This window comes from Rhinopithecus roxellana, chromosome 14 (genome assembly GCF_007565055.1).
Source record: "Rhinopithecus roxellana isolate Shanxi Qingling chromosome 14, ASM756505v1, whole genome shotgun sequence".
Taxonomy (NCBI): domain Eukaryota; kingdom Metazoa; phylum Chordata; class Mammalia; order Primates; family Cercopithecidae; genus Rhinopithecus; species Rhinopithecus roxellana.
The window spans coordinates 110032369-110038985 of NC_044562.1; positions in this window are offsets into that span (position 1 = coordinate 110032369).

Sequence of the window (6617 nt, forward strand, 5' to 3'; positions counted from 1 at the left end):
TAGATACACATCAGAGCATTCCTATTCATGAACAATATTTTTGAAGAAAGTGCTTTTTTTAAAATATCACTCACAAAAGCAGTGACATCTAAAAGTATCAAGATATTTACTTAATAAATTATGTGTAAACATGAAAGGGAAATCATAAATATTTATTAAAATACATCAAATAAGACTTGGATAAATGGAAAGTTGAATACTACTCTCTGTTAATGTAGAGAGTCGGTATTGTAAATTCTTCTCAGTTATACCAAAATATAATGCAATTTCAATCAAAATTCCATGAGAGCTTTTCATGGAATTTAAAAATCTGATTATAGAAGGTGAAAATTAAAGGGCTTAAATACAAATAAAATTTTGAAAAACAAATCAGGTACACAGTCTTCCCTTATCAGACATTTCGGTTTTATAAATTAAAAATTCCATTTTTCTCTAATGTTTTCCTTAAATCCTATTCCCATAAATGTGCAAGCGTGTTTCTGTGATATCTATTTTGTTTCATTGTTACCTCATACTGTTTTGTTTGTGATAGTCTTATAATAAACCTTAATTTTGCTAAAGTTTCAGCTTTAAAAGTAAACTTGTCACTATTAAGAGTGTCTCAGCTATTACTGGCACTGTGTATTGCCTAAGAAATGTTAGCAAGAATTTTTCAACTTAAAAATAAATGATGGGATTCTGAGTGGTCTGTATTGGTTACATAAATTTGAGAGAGTTGACATCTCTACAATGTTGAGTCTTCAAATACAAAAATATAGCATATAGCTCCATTTATTTGAGTCTTCTGGAATGTTAATAATGTTTTGTAGTTTTCCCTATACAAGTCTTGCCCTGGTTTTGTTAGTTTACTTTTTCCAAGTACTTTATTTTCTTGATGGTGTTATAAATGACACTTCTTTTGCAAAGTATTTTCTTGGTGATGCAGACCTTTTCATTTGATTATTGTGTGTAGTCCCTGAATCCAGTAATTTTGCAAAGTAATCATTAAATCTTGAAGTTGATGTGTGAAATTGTTTGTATTTTCTATATATACAAGCATTTTGTCTTTGAATAATCACAAATTTAGATGTTTTCCCAAATTTTCTTTTTTGTTTATTCACCAGGGCATACTGTAAATAGGAGTGGGAATAGGAAGGGATAGCTGTCAGTGTTTCATTCTTTTTTTCTTTTTTTTTTTTTCTTTCATTTTGAGATGGAGTCTCACTCTGTTGCCAGGCTGGAGTGCAGTGACACAGTCTCGGCTCACTGCAAACTCCACCTCCTGGGTTCAAGCACTCTCCTGCCACAGCCTCCCGAGTAGCTGGGATTACAGGTGCACTCCACCACACCCAGTTAATTTTTGTATTTTTAGTAGAGACGGGGTTTCACCATGTTGGCCAGGATGGTCTCAATCTCTTGACCTCGTGATCCACCTGCCTTGGCCTCCTAAAGTGCTGGGATTACAGGCGTGAGCCACCGCACCCAGCCCAGTGTTTCATTCTTAAGTTTTGTATTCTGCTGTAAAATTTTTGTGGTAATATTAAATCACTTAAAGGATTTTTATTTAATCCCTGTGATAGTGAAAGTTCATAGTTTTTTTTTTTTTTTTAATAAACTGCTGGTGATTTTACCCAAAATTATTTTCTCCACCTATCACTTTTCTAATTTAATCCTATTGATGTAGTGAATTATACTGAGTAACTTTTATATTCCTAAACTAACCATGCATGTGTGTGATAAATCCAACTTGCAAGTGATGTATTATTATTCTTTTTAAATGTTTTTGAATAAGGTTTAATAATAACCATTTTCAAGGACTTCTCTCTTTTCATGAGTAAAATTGGACTATAGTGTTTTATTCACAGAAAGTACTATTCAGGTTTTGATGTGAAGATTATGCTGGTCTCATAAATTAATTTGGAGAAAATGCCTCTTTCTCTATTCTCTGAACGTGTTTAACATTTGAATAATTTATTTTATGACTGCTGATTGAATTTACTAAAGAAATTCTCCATGTAGTTTTCTGTGCCATAGGATTTTATTTACTGATTCAATTTCTATAATGATTGTAGAACTCTTCACAATTTCTTTGTATTTCTACATCTGTGTTGGTAATTGACACTTTCTAGGAAAAATTTCCATTTCATCTAAATTCTCAAAGGCATCACTGCAATATCCAATTCTTATATTTTTATTAACTGCAACATCTGTAATGATAATTACTTTTTTATTCCTGAAGTTTTTCTTCTTGATCAGTCTTGACAGAGGTTTATCAAACTTTTACGTATGTTATCTCTATTTTTTAATTTGTTTTCTACTTCACTGAATTCTTGTTATTATCTCTATTATTCTATTACTCATGTTTCCTCTGGTTTTATTTTACTATCCTTTAACTTCTTAAGAGAGATTTTTAGCCCATTAATTTTAATTTTTTCTAATATTTTCATGCATTTAAAGTATAAAATTCTCTTTGCTTTAACTGGATTCTACAAATTTTGACCACTAGTTTTATGTTAAAATTGATTTAAGTATTAACAAATTCCCATTATTATTTATTCTTTGAACCATGTACTACTTAGAGTACTTTGTTAATTTTTAAATATGTGGATTTTGTTTTCTAGTTAGCTTTGTCCTGTTGATTAACAGCTAAATTGTGCTATGGCTAGATAGCAGATTCTATGACTTTAAATCTGTAATTAATGGACACATGCTTCATGGTCCATGTATCATCAATGTTTATGAATGTTCCAGGTATACTTAAAGTCATGAATGTCATGCTTTTATGGGTAGCATAATGCTCTATTTAAATATCCACAAATTTGTAATGCATCTTATTTTTCTAATATCCTTAATAATTTTTATTCAATTTTTTAATTACTAAAAGAGAATTGTTAAAATATTCTGTTATCATTGTGAATTTATCAATATCTTATTTTAGTTTATTCTTTTATATCTCTTATGTTTATGGTTTTAGGTCATTTCACTTGAAAATTGTTGTATCTTCTTTTGATAAATGTCTTTCATAAACTTTGGTGAAGCTTTTGACTTAAAGTCTGTTTTGCTTGTTTTTAATGTATCTATCTCAGGTTTATTTGAAGTTGCATTCTTATTGTATATCTATCAGCATCCTTTACTTGTGTCTCTTAAAAAATAGAGGCAAATTATTCCTACTGTCCAATCATTCAATAGAATTGGTGGGCAAATTCTATCACTTTTTTACAGTGTGCAATTTTACCCACAATGGAATCTGGATACCTGCCAAGCCATTTCTGAGTTATGGAAGTATATGAGTTATGCCAAAATGTTTAAATTGCCCTTTGTAGCATGGTGACTCATGCCAGTAATCCCAGAACTTTAGGAGGCTGAGGCAGGCGGATCACGAGGTCAGGCGATTAAGACCATCTTGGCTAACAAGGTGAAACCCCGTCTCTACTAAAAATAGAAAAAAAAAAAAAAAAATTAACCAGGCGTGGTGGTGGTCGCCTGTAGTCCCAGCTACTCGGGAGGCTGAGGCAGGAGAATGACATGAACCTGGAAGGCGGAGCTTGCAGTGAGCCCAGATTGGGCCACTGCACTCCAGCCTGGGCGACAGAGTGAGATTCCACGTCAAAAAAAAAAAAAAAAAAATGCCCTTTGTAATAAAATGTAATACATTGTTCACCAAAGCTATTTCTAATGCCTATTTATAGGATCTAATTCATCAGTTTTACAATTCTTGTTCTCTCTTTGCCATGAAATTCCATAACACTTTTATTTGCATTGTATGTTTATTTGCAAGAAAAATATACTTAGTTAACCTAAGAAAGAAAAATGACAGTCAAAAAATAATGTATGTTGAAATACTTGTAAATCCAAGTTTCTTTTGTTTTAACTTCTTTTTAATTTTTCTTTCTTTATTTATTTTACTTTAAGTTCTGGGATACATGTGCAGAACATGCAGGTTTGTTACATAGATATACATGTGCCATGGTGGTTTACTGCACCCATTAACCAGTCGTCTAAGTTTTAAGACCCATATTCATTAGGTATTTGTCCTAATGCTCTCCCAACCTTTGTCCCCAACCTCCTAACAGGCTCCCGTTTGTGATATTCCCCTCCCTATGTCCATGTGTTCCCATTGTTCAACTCCTACTTATGAGTAAGAACGTGCGGTGTTTGGTTTCTGTTCTTGTGTTAGTTTGCTGAGAATGATGGTTTCCAGCTGATCCATGTCCTTGCGAAGGACATGAACTCATTCGTTTTTATGACTGCATAGTATTTCATGGTGTATATGTGCCACATTTTCTTTATCCAGTCTATCTTTGATGGGCATTTGGGTTGGCTCCAAGTCTTTGTTATTGTAAATAGTGTTTTACCTTCTACAAATCACATCTCTTTCAAAAATTTATCATATTCTAGTTCTGTAATTTAATTAGTATCCCTTGCACTGACTACCAACTGTGCTAATTCTGTAAGTTATGTTGTCTTTCCTCTCATTTAGTTGGTTTTTAACCTCATCCAATTTATAGGCAATTTTGATTTGGTTTCTAAATCACATTCCGGTATATATAAAACTACAATTATTTTAAAAACCAGAATTACAAATTAGTATAAACATTAATACAAGATAAAAAGTCTTTATTTTGATTACTTCATAATTTAAAATAATGTAAACAAAATTATTATTGGTCGATAACAGCATATTTTCATTAGTTTCATAGTCATAGCTGTTTCTAATACTATGTCACTGGTTTTCTTCTGAAGTGTTTCCAATTTGGCCTTATTTTTTGAAACCTTTGTGTACTCTTATTCAAAGTTGTGAAATAATTTTAATAGTTGACCCATTAAAATATTGATAAAATACTCTCCTCTCCAAGGGTATGACTCCAGGTGTATAACTAATAAAAAATGATCAAAATATTCTAAATGAAGTTATCTTGAATGCAATTTACAATTTCATTATGTCCAAACTAAACATAACAACTTCCTAATCTCATGGTAATTATGCAGAATTCTGACTTCTTAACAATATTGCTATTATAATATATTTAGAAAAAAGCCTGAAGAACTCCCTTTGAGAATCAAATTAAAGCTAGTGAAATGGCTAAAAACTGTCCATGTGATTCAAATTTAAATAATGCCAACTACCAATATAAGCACTTTAAAAGAGAATTAATGAGAGGGAATCACATTTTTAGGTTTTCATCAGGTCTCTTTCCCCATCTGTTGTACACACTGTGATGTGTGCACATGCAATATTTCTTCAGTGATGGACTTGTTGTCCTGTCTGTTGGAAGTGCTGTGGACAGATGCCTTCAGCTGTCAGCCTATTCAAGGGTTGCCTCAGTTCCAGAGTATCTCAAGGTTCTTTCTCTTTGCAGAGAGCTGCATCCAATGATTGATCAATGAGGGCACAATGAGGCCTGGCATCTCAGGGGCATTTTAGTTCCAGAGCTTCCTGTACAGTCAGCAGAGCTGTTGTGAGGCCTGCATTACATCTTGAATTCTGTTCAGTGTTGCTTCCTCCCACTCCCCTCCATAGACTTGGATGCCCATGTCACTTTGTAATAAACATCTCACATTGAACTCTTTCCCAAAAATCCAACCTGTGATACCATTGATGTTTACATTAGCCATGGTAAAAAAAAAAATTGGAAGTGTTTTTGTGCAGAACAGGGTAAGCTCAAGCTTAAATTATACAGAAAAACTGTATGAAAAGTAGGAGAATCTACCATCTACACACTCAGACATATTTACACAAGAAGATGTAAATATGCGGATGCAAGAAAAAGTCAACAGCATAATGGGTAAAGATTATAAACTAAATATTCACAGAAAAGGATAAAGGGGACTTAAATACTAAAATGTGCCTAATCCGTGTTCTAATGAAATAAATTCAATGTAAAATACACTGCATATATACGTCATCTGCAAGTCCGACAAATGTAACATAAAATTGATAAACAACTTTGTAAAGGAGGGTTTGGCGCAATAGGCTGGTTGATAATATCGAAGGTAAGAATGCAAATGAGTACCAATTCTAGGTGGTGAAATAAGCATTTTTTATCAAAACTGAAAATTTGTGGATTGTTCTTGATCCAGTAATTCCACTGGATCAAGCAATTCCACTGGATTAAAAAAAAATTAATATTTAAGGCCTCTTTATCCTTTTCTGTGAATATTTAGTTTATAATCTTTACCCACTATTCTGTTGACCTTTGCTTGCATGTGCATATTTACATCTTCTTGTGTAAATATGTCTGAGTGTGTACATGGTAAATTCTCCTACTTTTCTTAGAGTTTTTCTGTATAATTTAAACTTGAGCTTACCCTGTTTTGCACAAAACACACTTCCACTTTTTTTTATATTGTAGACATATTCCAAGACACACTAAGTGAATAAAAGAAAAGGTGAGACCATTGAACATATATTTATAGTATGCTACAATGTGTGAGAGGAAACAAATGTTTTAAAACTATATATATACACACATATAGTTATATACAACTATGCAAACACCCAATATGAGTGTGTGTGCACCTATAATTTTCTATGAATTCTATGTCTAGAACTGCACAAGATGTCTCTGAAATATTCTGTGATATATATTTATAACTACGTAGAATATTTCTAGGTATATACATAAGGTGCAGGCAAT